General features: G+C 35.8%; 1 long non-coding RNA gene across 45 annotated transcripts in view; it reads left to right on the top strand.

The window, feature by feature from the left end:
* The window catches only part of LOC102155162, a 132,835-nt gene that overhangs the window by 102,304 nt on the left and 11,470 nt on the right, over positions 1-19,061 (top strand). For 41 of the 45 annotated variants that reach the window (XR_005385681.1, XR_005385661.1, XR_005385658.1 and 38 more), the window contains one exon: positions 473-524. The exons of the other annotated variants lie outside the window; for them this stretch is intronic. This is a non-coding gene — a long non-coding RNA (uncharacterized LOC102155162). The remainder of the gene's footprint in view (positions 1-472; positions 525-19,061) is intronic. 45 annotated transcript variants of the gene reach the window in all.

Below are 19,061 nucleotides of genomic sequence, written 5' to 3'. Positions count from 1 at the left end.
GCAAATAGATTTTTTGTCAGTTCAAAGCTATAACTTCTTCTATCTTCTTCTGTATTTCTGTAAGTATTAACCATCATAACCCCAAGTTTATACTTGATTTTATGCAAAAATTTAAGTGTAAGCAGTGCTTCCTACCTAAAACAAAGACTATAATAGTTTGTCCTATATTTAGATTATTACCTTTAAAAATATGTATTCAGAGTATACTATGTGTCAGGCTGTATTATGCCAGACCTTGGGTACAAGTCTTGGGGTGAAAGACACAGTTCCTGGTCTCAAAGAGCTTGTGTTATTCAGCCAACTAGGACTACAGTATGTAACTACTATCTTTCTAAACAGTTTGAGTGGGTTAAATAGTGCAGTGCACCAATCCATTCTGGGAATGTGTTAGTTAGCTTACATATGCTAGTTATTCTAAGAAGTCCAGTAATAGCAATAATTCCCTCCATTTTGTGTTTTGTATGTCCTCTAGGGTTTCAAGTATCTGGAAGGAAGTCATTCTGATCCAGATCATTTCTACACATGTGAGTTGACTATAAGAAAAAGGAAGCTAAATTCTGAGTAATAGTTTGCAAGAAAAGAACCTGGCAAAGTTCCTGGCTCCTACAAAGTCTACACGTGCTAAAACAGAGTCCCCCTTTGTGTTAGGGAATCATATAAGAAAGTTTTCCACTCCGCACTGTAACTCTTATGGGAGGATTCACATCTAATTAGAGCTTTCGAGTTAAGTATCTTTCCAATCTCTGTTGCTTCATGAGGATATAGTTGAAGAGATTCAAGTTGTATGTTACCAGGGGCACTGAGTGCTAAAGACCTATTTCTTAAATGAAGTATTTCAGGAATGAGGAGAATGCTATGGCATCTTCCTAGGACAGGCAATTGCTGCCTACTCCAATGAAACCTTACCAAAGTGTTAGGTTTGTGGTTCAGGAGTGTATTATTTTGGTAGCGCTATCAAGGTACTAGACTGAGTGGGTTTACACCATAGAAATTTATTGTCTCACAGTTCTGGAAGCTTCTCTCTTTGGTTTATGGATGACTTTCTTCTCTATTCTGTCTTTACTCAGTCTTTCCTCTGTACATGACTGCGTCTGATCTTAGGTATAAAGAGACCAGTGGAATTGGATTAGGCCCCACCCACATGGCTTCATTTAACCTTAATCACCCTCCTTTAAAGCCCTATCTCCAGGGATCTCTGGGTGACTCAGAAGTTTAGCACCTGCCTTTGGCCCAGGGCGTGATCCTAGAGTTCTGGGATCCAGTCCATCAGAGTGGAGCCCCCCTGAGTGGAGCCTGCTTCTCCCTCTGCCTGTGTCTCTGCCTCTCTCTCTGTGTGTCTCTCATGAATAAATAAATAAAATCTTAAAAAAAAAAAAAAAAGGCCCTATCTCCAAATATAGACACATTTTCAAGTCCTGGGGATTAGGACTTCAACATATGAATTTACAGGGATGTAATTCTACCCATAATAAGGGGTGGTGAGTGAATCCTCCACTCTACTGATACCACATTTACTTACTGAGAACATTGTGTAGGATTCTTAAAGAAAATAATTTCTTTAAGAAATTATTTAGCTCAATATAAATACATCTCTTTGCCTTGAGCACAATTTATATTTCCGTTCACTATTCCTATATGAAACCACTATATGAAAGAGAAGAATGCCTCAATAGTGTTAAGTCACGGTTAGTTAGGGTATCTGCTCTTTAACAACCCTACCTTAAATCAAACTGATCATTCTTCTAAAATAATTGGCACTGCTTCCCCTGTAGTCAAGGATTCTGTCTTCTATAATGACAAAGGGCACAATTCTCCCAAAAAAATGACCTTCCATTACTGTAAGGTGATTTCCTGTAACTGTTTATTCTGTGATTTGGTTGATAACTATTCTCATTAAAGAAAAGAAAGTCACATATTTAATCTTTGTTGGGCCCAACTCCTTGTATGTGTGCGATTTGTACATAGTTGAAGACAGTGGTAGGTAAACTGTTCTAGGAAGAGGACAGCAGCTGCAAGAGCACAAAAACCAGGAGGAGGATGGCTTACAAAGAACTGTAGTATTTGATATGAGAGCAGTGTAGGGAAGTTATTTCTGAGGCAAAAAGTGAGATAGAAAGAAGGGAAAATAAATGAGAAAGGACTTAGAAAGTAGCGCTAAAAAATTTCAAGCTTATTCTGAGGTTTTCCCCTGTTGTTATTTTCTTTTTAAAGTAAATTTATTTTTGTTCTTGCATAAATCATCCATTACTCCTGAATATGTGCCTCCTGGGAGTTACATGGAAAAACAGAAATCACAAGTTCCCACAGTCATCATAATATTTTAAAAGTTTAAAGTTCATGAAAATATATTATGTAGGTGCTCAAAATATATGATGGATCACAATGCATATCATAAAATTATTCATCAACGCAACATGTGCATGAGAGGAATTGGAGTTGAGAATACTGAAAACAAGTATGATACTTAAAATACATAACTCTGTTTCGAAGGTCAAGTTAAGACATAATTATTTGAGAAAAATTCTCAAACACTTTATTAAATTTCTTTTAAGTGAAAGTGGTCTCAATTCGTCTGGAAGGCACTGTCATATCACGTGATAAATGATAAACTCAAATTCAGACAGTAAACTATGGAGGTTGTGTCTATGCCTTTAAAATATGTTACTTTATTCCTCATGGGTAAAATCCTGCTAGTTTATTTTTATTGATCGATTGCTTGATTGAAATACCATTAATTTAGATCTTCACTTGTAAATTTAGCTTAGAAGTTTTCTAGAGAAAGCATTCCACTACAGGCCTGAAATGTCATGGTGCTTCCTTTTTTTGTATCTTCATCCATTGGTTTCATCCTCACTTCATTTATTTCAATAGAATGCTGACATTTCTCTAATATTATTTCTAGGTTATCTCTCTCAGGCTTTTGGCCTTTATCCTCCAATCTGAAATGTCCTTTTCATAGGTTGTCCCTGTATATTATAGAAAATCTCTCTTCAGCAGAATACTTCCTTCCCTATAGTGGCTTCATATGAGCATTGAAACTTGAAAATTCCCTGTCAACTTATTAATTTACCTTTTCATTTGTATTCTTCATTTTTTAAAAGATTTTATTTATTTATTCATAGACACACACACACACACACACACACACACACAGAGGCAGAGACACAGGCAGAGGGAGAAGCAGGCTCCGTGCAGGGAGCCCAATGCGGGACTCGATCCCGGGACTCCAGGATCATGCCCTGGGCCAAAAGCAGGTGCTAAGCCACTGAGCCACCTGGGCTGCCCTGTCTTCTTCATTTTAAGTAAAAAGTATTATAACAGAGTTGCATGTAATGATAAAGAAAAAAATTATTCTGACACTTGTTAAGATGACAAGGAAGATCTTGTTTAGGACTGACGTGATGAATGTTGGTCCTGTTGCTATTGAGGAGAAAAATGGGCTCAACTCTGACTACAAGGACAAGTGGAGATTTATAGCTAGTGATCTGAATGAGAGGAATCAGTGAATGGAAAATTATAAGAGACATCAAGGGTGGAAATGTTCTTGCTAAACCAGTTTCACAGAATCCTTGCTGAAGTACCCAGATATCAAGGGTGGGGGATGAAAAATTTGATCAGATATCAAGGGTGATAAGATACCAATAGTCAGGATGATTCTCACTAACCTAACCAGATTCTTGCTAAAACTGGAGCAGACAAAAGAGAAGGCCCAAGGATGAGGCCTAGTCAAAAAATGTTCAGAGAAGTCTAAGTAAAGTTTGGACAAGGAGAGAATCTTTGTCAGTAATCTATAGTTAGTTCTTTTTATAGGAAATATGAGTTACCTCACATTCACTGTTTTTTTTTTTATCTTTTTTTTTTTTTTTTAATCTATAGTCTAATTAAATGGGCTTTGTTAGCTAAATTATCAATAGTTTCTCTGGAAACTGCTTTTCAACTGTTGCAAAATAAAATTAGGAACAGTAAATATATGATATCTTATCTAGGTTTCTGGTGAAAACTTCCCAACCCAACCTTTGCATATTCATCTTTTAGCATTTGTTTCCCACTTTTAAAAATAAATTCTTCTTTGCCAAAATGTGTGTAAAGTTTTTGTGACTCAAAACACTATGCTTACTCCCTCAATGTTCTTGAATTTTAATGTTTCTCCTATTTAAGAATTCTTCTCTATAGCTCTCTGTCCGAATTCTCTGACACATACATGTATGTCTGAACTACTCAGATATGTCTGAAATTTACTGCTGACCTGTTCTCATCTTACACTAATACCATATACACAACGCTATGTCTTTGTGAGGAGGAGATTTTGGCGCTCAATACTGTAAGGGATTATGTTGGCAGTCATGTCATCCTTCTCATTATTTTAAGCTCTTTCCTCATTCTCCTCCCTAAACCTGTGAATAGAATTTTAGGCATAATACATTTTTCTTTCTTCCAGCAGTTTGCTTTTGAAAATGCCTATTTTTGCATAATAATAGGAAAAATAATCTTGACTTCCCTGACCAATAGCATGTTCTTTTTATAAAAATCAGAACAATTATTTTAAATTTCCTTCATATTTCTATTTATTTCCCCAGAGTTCAACAAACAGTCTGTGATTTTCAGGCCCCTTGTGATATACCACTGTGCTTAGTAAATCTTGACCTCTGACATTCTTGTCAACCTATATAGCAGAACTTTTGTAAAATTTCTCTAAATCGATGTTGAATCATGTCAGAAGCTGCAATTTGGTTGGCCTCCCTCTCCTACTGTAAATGTCACCATTATCACACCTTGTATCACTGTGCTGATCATTTCATCTTCTTCTCATACATCACAAAGATCAGCAGGAAATTTTTTCCCCCAAAAGCTCTAATAGTCTTTGTTCATAAACAATGCCATTAGATGAAGCATTTTTACTCTTGAGTGTATTCAATTCTTCTCTGGCTACTATATATGTGTTTCTTCATTCCTTGATGCCTGACATTCACCCCTTCAGCGGCTATGACATGGCCTTCCTTCACAATCAAACATCATGAAAAAGTTGTTCTCTTCCATTCCCATTATTATGGTGACTATGTGCTGGACCAATCATTCCAAACAGAAAACTAGAGATACTAAAATACTAAAATAAAAATTTAAATTCTTATCAAATGTGCAATCTGAAAGAAAAAAGATTACTGGAGCCAAAAACTATATGAAGATGAGGAACACAGAGTTGAGCAATGTGTTAATGTAGCTTTCACCTTTAGGGATTTTAGTATGAAAGGATCCGCCTGCTTACTGAACAACACCTGCTAGTATATGCTCAGTTACTATTTGTCAGGGCTGGTTTTTGTTGTAATCCTGATACAGTCCAGTGATAATCACAAGCCTTCTCATTGTCCCTGGTCCTAAAATCTCACATTTACAGCTCCCTTGTCCCAACTTTAGATATTTCCATTCTATTTTCTTGCTACTTCTGAGTACCATATGAGAAATTCTCAGCTGATTTCTCTGTACCATCTAATGGAGTACAGCATTCTGTGAAGTTGTCCTTGGGACCAATCATCTTCCTCAATAATTGCTGCCCTGCTAATCCCTTGCCATCTGAACACAGTACCAAATGTGAGAATTTTCTGAGAAGCTTGCAAAAAATGAAAGAAAGAAGGAATGAAGTAAAGAAGGGAGAGAAGGAGGTAAAAGAAGAAAAAAATTGCTTACAAGCTATTATTTTTAGATTCCCTCAAACCAGTTGAGATCCTTCCAGCCACCCAGTATCTCAGGTTTAAATTCCAAGATGGAAATGAGAGAATAGTGTCTACAAGTTCTCTTTCTGATTCTCTCTCTTCTTGATGTTGTCTGTCTTGCCCTTATTTTCATGTTCTCATCTTTATGCTCTCTCTTAAACACACTTCAACACAACACCAAGTTTTCTTTATCCCATGAGCTTCTCTAAAAATTTCCCTGAAAAATGAAATGTTTTTCTGAAATGTTCTTTAATTGAAGTAGCTAACTCCACAAATTCTCATTCACTCATTAATCAAAAATACATTGAGCATGTGCCATCACCTAGAACTATTCTAGAACCTAAGGACCAAGTGATAAATGAGATGGGCAAACCCCTGCTCGGATATAGCTTACTTTCTAGAAGGTGGAGACAGACAACAGACAATTTTAAAATAAAACAAATAAAAATATCACAGATTATTAAGGGCTATGCACATATTTAAACCAAGGTAAATACATATAGAGTAACTAAGTGGTAAATACATGTAGAACAATTACATTATATTGAGGAGACAGGGAAGATTTCTTATAATGGTGACATTAAAATTTTAATCTTAAGGAGGAACATAATGTAGACATGATGAAGAACATTCCAGGCAAAAAAGAAGACCAGGGTGGCTGAATTATAATCAGTAAGGGAGAAAGTTTATTGAAATTTTACAGTAGTCAGAACATATGAGACTGTAAATCAGAGAAAAGCATTTAGATCTATTTGGATGCAATGGGAAGCCAGTGGGGGGGGTTGACTTCTTAAAATATCAGTCTAGCTAGTGTCTAGAGGAGTGATTCTTAAAGATTTTCATCTCAATATTTGGTTAAATTGTTAAAACTTTTGAGTACCTCAAAGAGCTTTTGTTTATATACTACATATCTATTAATAGCTATAATATTATCTAATATAATATTAGAAGTTAAAACTGAGAAATGTGATGTCATTTATTAACTTAAAATAATAAACTCATTACATGTAAATAAAAATAACAGATTTTTTTTATTGAAAGTAACTAAATTTTCCAAAACATAAAAAGAATGAAAATATTGGCATTGCTTATGTTGTTGCAAATCACTTTAAAGTCTGCTTTAATACAAGGCAGCTATATTCTTATGTCTGCCTCTGCATTAAATCTATTGTAATTTAACTGTATGAAAAAAAAATCTTGCCTCCCATAGGTATAAAACTGGTAAAGGGAAGAGTATTTTAGTAGCCCTATCAGATTTCTGTGGATATTCTTCTCTGATACCATACAAAAACTTGACAAGTGATAGTTCCTTCAAAGTTAGTTACAATGGATAGTTTGAAACCATTAGTGAACTTTTCACTTTGTTACTGTAAAATTTCTTGGTCTATCTCACATTTAAAATGAATATTTGGGGTGCCGGGGTGGCTTATTCAGTTAGGCTTTCTGCCTTTGGCTCAGGTCATGATCCCAGAGTTCTGGAATCAAGGTCTACATCAGGGGCTCCTTGCTCAGAAGGGAGTCTGCTTCTCCCTCTGTGTCTGCCCCTCCCTCTGTTTTTTTTTTTCTCTCTCTCTCAAATAAATAAATAAAATATTTAAAAACAAAAATATAAATGAACATTTTCCCATGTATAATTTGATAGAATAAACATTATTTCATAGAAAGATATAGATGCATGAGTTAGTCATCTCCTCTTGTTAATGCATTTCATTAAACAATTTTAAAATCGTATTTGTTAGTATCACCCCTAACTTCACCAGAGAAGTGTCTAAGTATTGGAAACTTGTCAAACTCATGGTAGTGGATCCAGTTTTCCAAACTTTTCATTTTTGTCTTGAAAGATAAAATTTTACAATTGGCAATAAACATTGTCAGTTGTTCTTGAAGTGACAATCTTGCTTCACTCATTTTAGAGAAGACCTATGTCTAAATAACTTCAGTTTATATGTCATTCTTTCAAGTAAAATGTTCTTTGAATCAGAAGCTGCTAATTCATTGCACAGCACAAACAACTGAACAAGTTTTACCTTATACAACTATCATCCCTTTGTATGGAGCAAAAGTGTTTTGTGTGTACTTCCCGTTTGGTCACATAAGATATTTAAATTCATGCATTTACAAGTTGAAGTTTAATAAACTTAATAGTTTTCCAGTTTATCAAAAACATTTTTAAATTAAACTGACTTCTTTTTAGCTATGTTGTGGTGGTGACCAACATAATGACTAGAAGCATAGGTTTATGTAATTGCCTTCATTTGTGCTAAGGAACCAACTGTTTATCCACCGTTGCTTTTGCATCACCTGCACAAATGCTCACAGTAAAAAAAAAGGCAAGTAATATATTGGTATTATTACAAAAACAGTTTTGACCTTAGAGACACACTGTGTCTGAAAATCTCAGGGTCTTCCTGAAGTCCACATACCTTACTTACTTTATGAACCACTGGCCTAGAGAATAATTGGGGAAGAGAGTGAAAACAAACAGTTGGGAAGCTTTTTATAGTTCTGGAAGATGGAAATAGGAGGTTTTCATTCAATGTGGAGGTAATGAAACTGTAGAGAAGTAAACAAATACAGGATATGTTTTTGGAAATCTACCAACAACACTTACTGTTGGATGTGTTGTGAAGAATGGAAGGAAAAGAGGAATCAAAGATAACTCCAAGATTTTGCTCTCAGGAGATGGAGCGATCCCAGTGACATTTACTAAAGAAGAATGATATAGGCAGGGGCAGATTTGGTGTGAGAAAATGAAAAGCTTAACTATGGGAGTGCCAAAGAACTATTTTTCATATTCCCCCAAACTTGGCTTTTTCTCTCCAGATCTAAAAAGTCTAGTGTCTAATTTAAAACTTGAAAATGGATAAAGTCTTCTTTGTCCTAGGCATTTTCTTCTCTCCTCTTCACCTTTCCTATTTGCCTGGTGTAATGGAAAAAAAAAAAAAAAAACCTAAAGAATTGAATTTTTTAAAACCCTAACTTTATAACCACCCCCCAAAAATCACTTAAATAAGAAAGTGTAACTTTAGGGAACAGTTCTTAAACCAGTCTCAAGTCTGACATCAGTTGTGAATTCAGGGTTTCCAAAGACAACTCTCAGTTCTGACACCAATTGCAAGTTTGGGGTCCTTAAAATCACCCTCAGATTTGATAACCCATTAGAAAGACTCACAGAACTCACTGAAAACTGCTATACCCACAGTGATAGTTCATTATAGTATAAGGATACAGATTAAAATAACCAAGGAGGGCCCCCTGGGTGGCTCAGTGGTTGAGCATCTGCCTTCAGCTTAGGGTGTGATCCCAGAGTCCTGGGATCAAGGGTCGCATTGGGCTCCCCATGGGAAGCCTGCTTCTCCCTCTGCCTATGTCTCTGCCTCTTTCTCTGTATCTCTCATGAATAAATACATAAAATCTTTAAAAATTCAACCAAGGAAAGAGACACAGGAGATAGAGTCCAGGAAAGTGCTAAACATGAAGCTTCCAGTTGTCCTCTTGCAGTAGAGTTATAGATCCAAAGTCATCGGGCTTGGTCATACAGACATGGTGGACTTCTCATATAGTTGACCTCACTTTCTAGGCTTTCTGGAGCTTGTGCTGATAATAGATGACCCAGAGTCCCCACCATATATCACATTTTCATACTACTTGGCATAACTCAAGATTTTCAGGTACACAAAAACACTTTTATCAGATAAAATATCCCAAGGGCTTTGAGATGACCTTCTGTGATCCAAGGGCAAAGGCCAGACCTCTCAATGAGCAAAGGTAAATTACTTACCACTGACAATGGTTTTTTATTCTAGGTAGTTTCTTCTATCTTTTCATCTTGGCTTAGCTTTAATGGCTAAAAATAACCAAATAACTAAAATACTCCCTACCTCTCTAACCAACTCCTCATTCCTCAAAGCAAAACAAATCAAAACATTTAATGAGAAAAGAAAATGTATTAGGTGATATTTCAAAATATTTTTATATGTATAAAGAGTTTACTGTAGTATTTGGCTAACATATTTTGACTATTTGCCATGTGCTAGGTACTACGATTTTAATTCTTATGATCTTATAAAAGTAATATTTGCACCCTAATTTTATAGGTAAGGAAATGAGGCCAGACAAGTTAAGCAATTTGATGAGAGTCATACTCAGAGAGTAACTGGCAGAGCCAAGGTACACATCTCAGTGAGACGCCAGAGAAACCTTCTCCTGACTAAGCTGTACATATCAATAAATGAGAGGTATCAGTATTGTCTATCTTGCAGGCTTTACTATTATAATCATTCACAGTCTCTTCTCTTACACTCCTAAATTTATTCTTCTCATTCGTTTAGGTAAAATTTACTCTCGGCAATTTTTATTTCATTTAATTCTGGGTACTTGACTTCTTAGCACTGCCTATCTGTATTTTATGGGTTGTCTTTGACAATTTGCATGGCTATGAGAGCTTCCTTCCCACGAAAATACAAGGTTATACACCATTACTCTTCCTTTAAGTGTGAAACCTAAAGTACCCTTGAGTTTTGTTCTCCTTGCTTAGCACACTCTATCCACTGCACATTTATCTCAGTATGAAGCAACCTCCATGATATCTCTTTGTCTGTTTCCTACATCATCAAAAATTTCTCTAAGTGAAAAGCACCTTTTTAGTGGTTATTTCCATTTTCTTCTTGTCACAGTTCATATCACCATATTTCCTTATCCCAGTATATCTTTCATTGAAAGACTTTCACTTAAAATTATAAAAATAATCACAGGATTCTTTGAAGTAATTGTGTCATCTCTTGCCCTCCCTACAATTCATTTCCAATGAGAATCATTATTCAGCATCAACCTTCAGAGACAAAACACTATGCAATACTTTTAAGTCATGTTCTCCTTTTTCTTTTTATTGATATCATTTCTGAGACAAACACATGCTTTCAGTAGATCTTACTAATACTTTTTTTTTAATTTTTATTTATTTATGATAGTAACAGAGAGAGAGAGAGAGAGAGGCAGAGACACAGGCAGAGGGAGAAGCAGGCTCCATGCACCGGGAGCCCAATGTGGGATTCGATCCTGGGTCTCCAGGATCGTGCCCTGGGCCAAAGACAGGCGCTAAACCGCTGCGCCACCCAGGGATCCCTTACTAATACTTTCTAATAGATCTTATTTCCAGTGATTTCAAATACTGTCACTGTTTCTACACCAAATTAAAAAAAAAAAAAAAGTGGAAAGAACACTCTGACAGCATAAGAACTCACAATAGATTTCTTCTCAAAAGAGCTCCAAAGTTATTTGACTAGGCACCTTCTCTACTTCCTGTTCAATTATATTCTCTTCCTTGTCCTTTCCCTGTTGTGTTTTAAAAAATCATTCTTATTCTGTTATGCCCACCCACATTGTATTCAGTATAAAGTTGTGGGAGGTTTTGCTTTTAATCCTTACTAGTATCCCTCTACTTAGAAATTTCTACATGTATGTATGTAAGAAGAGAAGTTCAAGTTATCTGCTGCTGTAGATGTGGTTAGAGTTCCAAATTGGGGCCTCCCAGCTGTCACGGATCTGCTTCCATTGCTATCACTTTACATTTGTTTCTCCACCTGGTTCCATATCACTTATGGAACCAGTCATTATTATCCTCTACTCTGAATGTACTTCTTTGAACTAGCGTAAGATCTAGTTTAACTTCCTCTTCTTTTCTTTCTTCCTTTTTATTTTCTTCTTTCCTCTTCCTTCCTTCCTTCCTTCCTTCCTTCCTTCCTTCCTTCCTTCCTTCCTTCCTTCCTTCCTTCCTTCCTTCTTTCTTTTTGAATGTTACTTACACACCTAGGTAAAAATTATTTAAAATTATCCCATTTGCCAAGGTCTAAATAAAGAAAAAAAGGTTACATTACCTTCTCAAGGTCACTAAGCAAAAAGATAATAGGCAGGCCTAGTAAATAAAGTCTCTTATTTATTGAACCAATATAAGTTGCAACATAACAAATTTTATAGTTTAAAAATATCCTATAATAAATAAAAAATCGAATCTTTAAAATGTGCTTGTATTTTTTATTTAAATTCAAATTCAAGTCAGTTAACATACAGTGTAGTATTGATTTCAGGAATAGAATTTAGTGATTCGTCACCTACATATAAGACCCGGGGCTCATCCCAACAAGTGACCTCCTTAATGCCCATCCCCCACTTAGCCCATCCCCCTACCACTCCCCTTCAGCAACCCTCAGTTTGTTGTAGTTTCCCCCCCTCTGTTTTTATCTTATCTTATTTTTCCTTCTCTTGCCCTATGTTCATCTGATTTGTTTCTTAAATTCCACATGAGTGAAATCATATGGTATTTGTCTTCCTCTGCTTGACTTATTACACTTAGTATAACACACTTTAGCTCCATTCACATGATTGCAAATGGCAAGATTTCATTCTTTTTGATGGCTGAGTAATATTCCATTGTGTGTGCATATGTGTGTGTGTGTGTATTACTTCTTTTTACTCATTCATCAATTGATGGACATTTGAGCTCTTTCCATAATTTGGCCATTATTGATAGTACTGCTATAAACATTGGGGTACATGTGCCCCTATAAAGCAGTACTTTTATATCATTTGGATAAATACGTATTAGCACAATTGCTGGGTCATAAGGTAGTTTCTACTTTTAAGTTTTTGAGGAAACTCCATACTGTTTTCCAGAGTCATTGCACAAGTTTTTATCCCCTCGAAAGTGCAAAATATATCTTCTTTCTCCGTATCCTTGCCAATGTATGTTGTTTCCTGAGATGTTAATTTTGGCCATTCTGACAGGTGTGAGGTAGTATCTCATTTTGGTTTTGATTTGTATTTCCTTAATAATGAGTGATGTTAAGCATTTTTCATGTGTTCCTTAGATGTCTGTATGTTTTCCTTGGAGAAATGTCTGTTCATGTCTTCTGTCCATTTCATAAATGGATTATGTGTTTTTGGGGTGTTGAGTTTGATAAGTTCTGTATGGATTCTGGATACTAGCCTTTATTAGCTATGTTATTTACAAATATCTTCTTCTATTCCATCAGTCACCTTTTAATTCTGTTGATTGTTTCCTTTGCTGCCCAGAAGTAAGAAGTTATTGTGGCCAAGGTCAAAGAGGTCAAAGAGGCTGCTACATGTTTTATCCTCTATGATTTTGATGGTCTCCTACCTTACATTTAGGTCTTTCACCCATTTTGAATTTGTTTTTGTGTATGGTGTAAGAAAGTGGTTCAGTTTCACTCTTCTACATGTCACTGTCCAGTTTTCCCAGCACCATTTGTTGAAGAGATGGTTTTCTATTGGATATTCTTTCCTGCTTATCAAATATTATTTGGCTGTTCGGTTATGGGTCCATTTCTGAGTTCTCTATTCTGTTCCATTGATCTATGTGTCTGTTTTTGTGCTAGTCCCGTACTGTCTTGATGATACAGCTTTGTAATACAGCTTGAAGTCTGGGAATGTGATGTCTTCAGCTTTGATTTTCTGTTTTAACATACTTTGGTTATTCAGGGTCTTTTATGGTTCCATACAATTTTAGGATTGTTTGTTCCAATTCTGTGAAAAATCCTGGTGTTGTTTTGATTTTTTTGCATTGAATGTGTTGATTGCTTTGGTTGGTGTAGACATTTTAACAATATCTGCTCTTCCAATCCGTGAGCATGGAATATTTTTCCATTTCTTTGTCTTATTCAGTTACTTTCAAAAGTATTCTATAGTTTTTAGCATATACAATCTTTCACATCTTTCATTAAATTTATTCCTAGGTAACTCATGGTTTTTGATGCAATTGTAAGTAGGATTGATTTCTTTTTATTTTTTATTTTTTATTTTTTTTGGATTGATTTCTTGATTTCTCTTTCTGTTGCTTCATTATTGGTGTATAGAATTGCAACAGATTTCTGTATATTGATTTTATATCCTATAGCTTTGCTAAATTCATGCATCAATTCTAGCAAATTTTTGGTTGAGTCTCAGGTTTTCAACATAGAGTATTAGATCATCTGTGAAGAGTGCAAGTTAGATTTCTTCCTGATAATTTAGATGCCTGATTGCTGAGGCTAGGACTTCTAGTACTATGTTGGACAACAGTAGTGAGAGTGGACATCTCTGACCTGTTCCTGACCTTAGGGTAAAAGCTCTCAGTTTTTTCCCCCATTCTGAATCTTTTGTATATGGCCTTTAAGATGTCGAAGTATGTTCCTTTTATCCCTACTCTCTTGAGTGTTTTTATCAAGAAAGAATGCTTTATTTTCTCAAAGTTTTTCTGTCTCTTTTGAGAGGACTATATGGTTCTTATCCTTTCTTTTATTAATTAATTTAGTGTATCACATTGCTTGATCTCTGGATATTGAACCACCCCTGCAGCCCAGGAATAAATCCTGCTCGATTGTTGTGAATGATTCTTTTAATGTACTGTTAGATTTGATCAGCTAGTATATCTTGTTGAGAAATTTTGCACTCATATGCATTAGGGATATTAGTCTGTAATTCTCCTTTTTATTGGGATCTTGTCTGGTTTTGGATTCAAGGTAATACTGGCCTCACAGAATGAATTTGTAAATTTTCCTTCCATTTCTATTTTTTGGGAATAGTTTGAGAATAGGTTTTAACTATTCCTTAGATGTTTGTAAGATTTCCCTGGGAAAGCTATCTGGCCCTGGATTTTTGTTTGTTGGGTGGTTTTTAATAGCTGATTCAATTTCTTTGCTGGTTATGGATCTGTTCAAATTTTCTTTCTTAATATTTCCGTTTTGTTAGTTTACAGATTTCTAGGAATTTATCCATTTCTTCCAGATTGCCCAATTTGTTGGCATATAATTACTCAGAATATTCTCTTATTAGTTGCTTTTATTTCTGTGGTGTGGTTATGATCTCTTTTTAATTCATGGTTTTATTTATTTGAGTCCTTTCTCTCTCTCTCTCTCTCTCTCTCTCTCTAATAGATCTGGCTGGGGATTTATCAATTCTGTTAATTCTTTCAAAGAATCAGCTCACAGTTTTTTTGATCTGCTATACTATGCTTTTTAAAATTTCTATGTTATTTATTTCTGCTGTAGCCTTAATTATTTCCCTTCTTCTGCTGGTTTTAGGCTTTACTTGCTGTTTTTGTTGTTGTTTTTGTTTTGTTTATTTGGCTCCTTCAGGTATGAGGTTAGGTTGTGTATTTGAGACTTTTCTTTCTTCCTGAGGAAAGCCTGTATTGCTATATACTTCTCTTTCATGACCGCTTTTGCTGCATCTCAAAGATTTTGGACTGTTGTCCTTTCATATTCATTTGCTTCCATGTATTTTTTTGAATTTTTTCTTTAATTTCCTGGTTAACCCATTCATTCTTTAGTAGAGTGTTTTTTAATCTCTATATATTTGTGGTTTTTCCAAAATTTTTCTGATTGATTTCAAATTTCATAGCATTATGGTTTGAAAATATGCAAAGTGTGGTCTCAATCTTTTTGTACTAATTGAGGCCTGATTTGTGACCCGGCATGTGATCTATTCTGGAGAATGTTCCATATGAACACAAGAAGAATGTGTATTCTCTTGCTTTAGGATGAAATACTCTGAATATTTTTAAGTCCATCTGGTACAGTGTGTCATTCAAAGCCATTGTTTCCTTGTTGATCTTCTGCTTAAATGACCTGTCCATTGCTGTCTGTAGGGTGTTAAAGTCTCCTACTATTATTGTATTGTTATCAAATAAGTTTCTTTACGTTTGTTATTAATCGATTTAAATATCTGAATGCTCCCAAGTTGGGGGCATAAATATTTCAATTATTAGATCTTCTTGTTGGATAGTCCCCTTTATTATGATATGGTACCCCTCTTCACCTCTTATTACGGTCTTTGGCTTAAAATCTGGTTTGTCTGATACAAGTATGGCTATTCTACCTTTCTTTTGATCTCCATTAGCATGTCAGATGTTTCTTCACACCCTCGTTTTCAATCTGGAGGTATCTTTTGTCCTAAAATGGGTCTCTTGTAAGCAGGATATTGATGAGTCTTGTTTTTTGGTTTTGTTTTGTTTTGGTCCATTCTGATACCCTAGGTCTTTAGATCGGAGCATTTAGTCCATTTACATTCAGAGTAATTATTGACAGATATGAATTTAGTGCCATTGTATTACCTGAAATACCTGTAAAGTCATTAGTCCTATAGTTTATCTCTGCTCCTTTCTAGTCTTTGTTGCTTTTTCTTTTCACTCATAAGGTCCCCCTTAATATTTCTTACAGAGCTGGTTCAGTGTTCACAAACTCCTTTAGTTTATGCTTGTCTTATAAATGCTTTATCCCTTGTTCTATTCTAGATGACAGCCCATCTGGATATAATATTCTTGATTGCATATTTGTCCTACTCGGCATGTTGAATATATCCTGCCACTCTCTTCTGGCCAGACAAGTGTCTGTGGACAGGTCTGTAGCTAACCTTTTATGCCTACCCTTTCAGGGATAAGGACCTTTTATTTGGCCCCAGCTACTTTCAGGATTCTCTCTTTACCTTTGTATTTTAATAGTTTCGCTATGATATGTCTTAGTGTCAACAAGTGTTGACTTGTTCTTGTTGATTTTGAGGGTAATTTTCTATGCCTCTTGAATTGAATGCCTGTTTCTTTTCTCAATTTAGGGAAGTTCTCACCTACAATTTATTCAAGCAACCCATATATCCCTTTTTCCCCACTCTTCTTCTTCTGGGACTCCTATGATAGGGATATTATTGTGCTTTGTGGAGTCACTGAGTTCTCTTAAGTCTATATTTGTGATCTAATAGTTTTCTTTCCCTTTTCTCTTCAGCTTCATTATATCCATATTTTAATCTTCTGTACCACCTATTCATTCCTCTGCTTCTTCCATTCTTGTGAATATATATAGTCAATTTTGTACTCAGCACTTTTAAAAATTTCAGCCTGATTAGTTTTAGGTCATTTATCTCTGTAGCCTGTTTTTTCAGGTTTCATGGCACTATGTAGAAACTTCTATGTTTCTTTCAAGCCCAGCTAGTGTTCTTATGATTGTTGTTCTAAATTCTAATTTCCTCTTTTGAGGAAATCCCTGGCTGTGATTTCTTCTTGATCTTTCTTTTGGACAGAATTCCTCCTTCTTGTCATGTCTAGCTTCCCGTCTTTTGCATATTATGAAAGCTTGTTATGTTACTGCTCCTGGGAGTAATACTATATTAAGGAAGGGTCATACTCTGTCCAGGGCCTGGCACTTCAGAAGGTGTTTCTGGTGTATAGTTTGTGCACTCTGCTATTGTGTTTGGCTGCTCTTTCCCCAGGTCAGTCTTCTGCAGAGTTCCTCCTTGCTTTCATTGGGGAGTGTTTAGACCTTCAACGATGTGTGCTTTGATGTGTTTGTTAAGATAAGCCTGATTAAAAAAAAAAAAAAAAGCCTTATCTAAGAAAATAGAAAAGAAACAAACAAACAAAAATCAAACAAACAATAACTATAAGCCTGATTCCAAAGAAAAAGAAAGAAAGAAAAAGAAAAGAAAAGAAAAAAAAGCCTGATTCAGAATAAACAACAACAGCAACAATAACAACAACAACAACAACAAAAAACAAACAAACAAACAAACAAAAAACAAACAAGAAAAGGAAACAAACCAACACATGGACAAAAACTATAAGCCTAAATCTCAAGTAAAAAGAAAAAAATAAAATGAAACAAAATGAAATGAAATCCCATCCTATTTCCACCATCGCTGAAGCTGATGCTTTGGAACATTCTATGATTAGTTGACTTGGTACATTGAGGTGCCTGTGTTGGTCTTCTGACAGAGAGGTCCACTGTGCTAGCTCACAGTTAGATCTACCCTAGTAAAGATTCCCCTGCGGGCACGTAGGAGAGGGGTTTGGTGTAACTGACTCCTGTCTCCACTGGAGGCACTGTGTTTCTCTCTGTAATCCCACTGTCCTACTGGAGGGGGTGTGGAAGATGGCATCACCTCACCTTCTCAAATCCTGGGAGGGGAATTCATGGTTGCGCTATTCAGGAAAACTTCACAGAAAAGGAACCATCTCCCCTCCTTTGTCTCAGGCTCTTTTTAGGTTCCTGTCCTCAGAATGTGTGTACCTGGGCAATTGGCACATCCAGTGCCAGAGTTCTCCTATGTTTTACTCTGGCCAGCAGCTGGGATTCAAAACTCCAAATCTTAAAGGACCCAGTAAGGTGTGGCCCTGTTCTCCTCTCCCAGAGGAAAGCCTTCCAGCACTGTGCCGCACACCATTCTCTCCCAGAAAAGCAGTGCTTCACTGTAGCCTCTGGGCACTTGTGCAAGCATATGACTGCTTTTTGAAAAGCTGCTACTAGGCTATCTGCATGTGCTTCTTTCTTCTGCTTTTGAATGGCCACTCCATGCCAGCTGGTAGGCCTTTCATCCTTGGAGAGGTAAAATGCCCTCTTCCAAATGGACTTAAGGAAGGGGAGCATTCTTCTCCAGAGTGACCCAGGTGATCCCCACACCACCGTGTCTTGTGTGAATACCACATACCACTCTTTCTCCTCCTATCCCTCTCTCTCTCCCACTTCTTTCCACAAAAAAAAAGGCTTCCTCACCTCTAATGTACTGCAACTTTTCTCTTTGCCAATTCATATCTCTGAACCTCGCATCTGCCATATTTTCTCCCTCCAGTCATGCAGAAGGTTTTCCTAATCCTCAGATTGATTTCCTAGTTGTTCAAAATGATTTGATGTTGATCTAGCTGTGTTCAAGGAATGAGGCAAGCCCAGGGTACCCCAACTACTCCACTCTTTTAATTCCATCCTCTAAAACATAATATTTACAAGGATTGAACTGAGGAAGATGGTATTCTTTGTAAAAATGCTTTATTCCAACTCAACTACCATGATCTTTCCTTTATGTAAAGTTTCCAAAAATTATTTTTGCCTTGAAACTTCTTGATGAGACAAACATAGGTTTTCTCTGGTGACAAATAAAATGATGTTATGTTGCTTCTTCATCACAATCATATCATCATAAAAGTGTTGGCACAATTAAGGATTTTAGTAGAAGTAAACTTATAATGAATATTCATGTGAATTTTGATAAATTGCTGAAACATTTCCTATGAGTAGTAGACTTAATTCATAGGTAAATTCATTCAAAACATGTAATTTTAACTTACAGCACTTCAACTTACATTGCAGTTAAAATGGAATATTTAAGCTAATCTTTCTTAGCATTATAAATAGAATCACTTACATCAACAAGCAGTTTCTATGTTAATTCTGGCACCACCAACTTCCCCTTTATTTAAATGTAATAATATTTAAGAGTTATTTCACTGTAGAACTTTTAACCAGATGATAACAATAATTTCTTATGAAAACAAATGTAAAATTAAATATCAAAATTCCATTCTATCAAATTTTG

Source organism: Canis lupus, chromosome 38 (assembly GCF_011100685.1).
Source record: "Canis lupus familiaris isolate Mischka breed German Shepherd chromosome 38, alternate assembly UU_Cfam_GSD_1.0, whole genome shotgun sequence".
Taxonomy (NCBI): domain Eukaryota; kingdom Metazoa; phylum Chordata; class Mammalia; order Carnivora; family Canidae; genus Canis; species Canis lupus.
The sequence above is the reverse complement of the archived record's forward strand: the minus strand, read 5'-3'. Positions and strand labels throughout refer to the sequence as shown.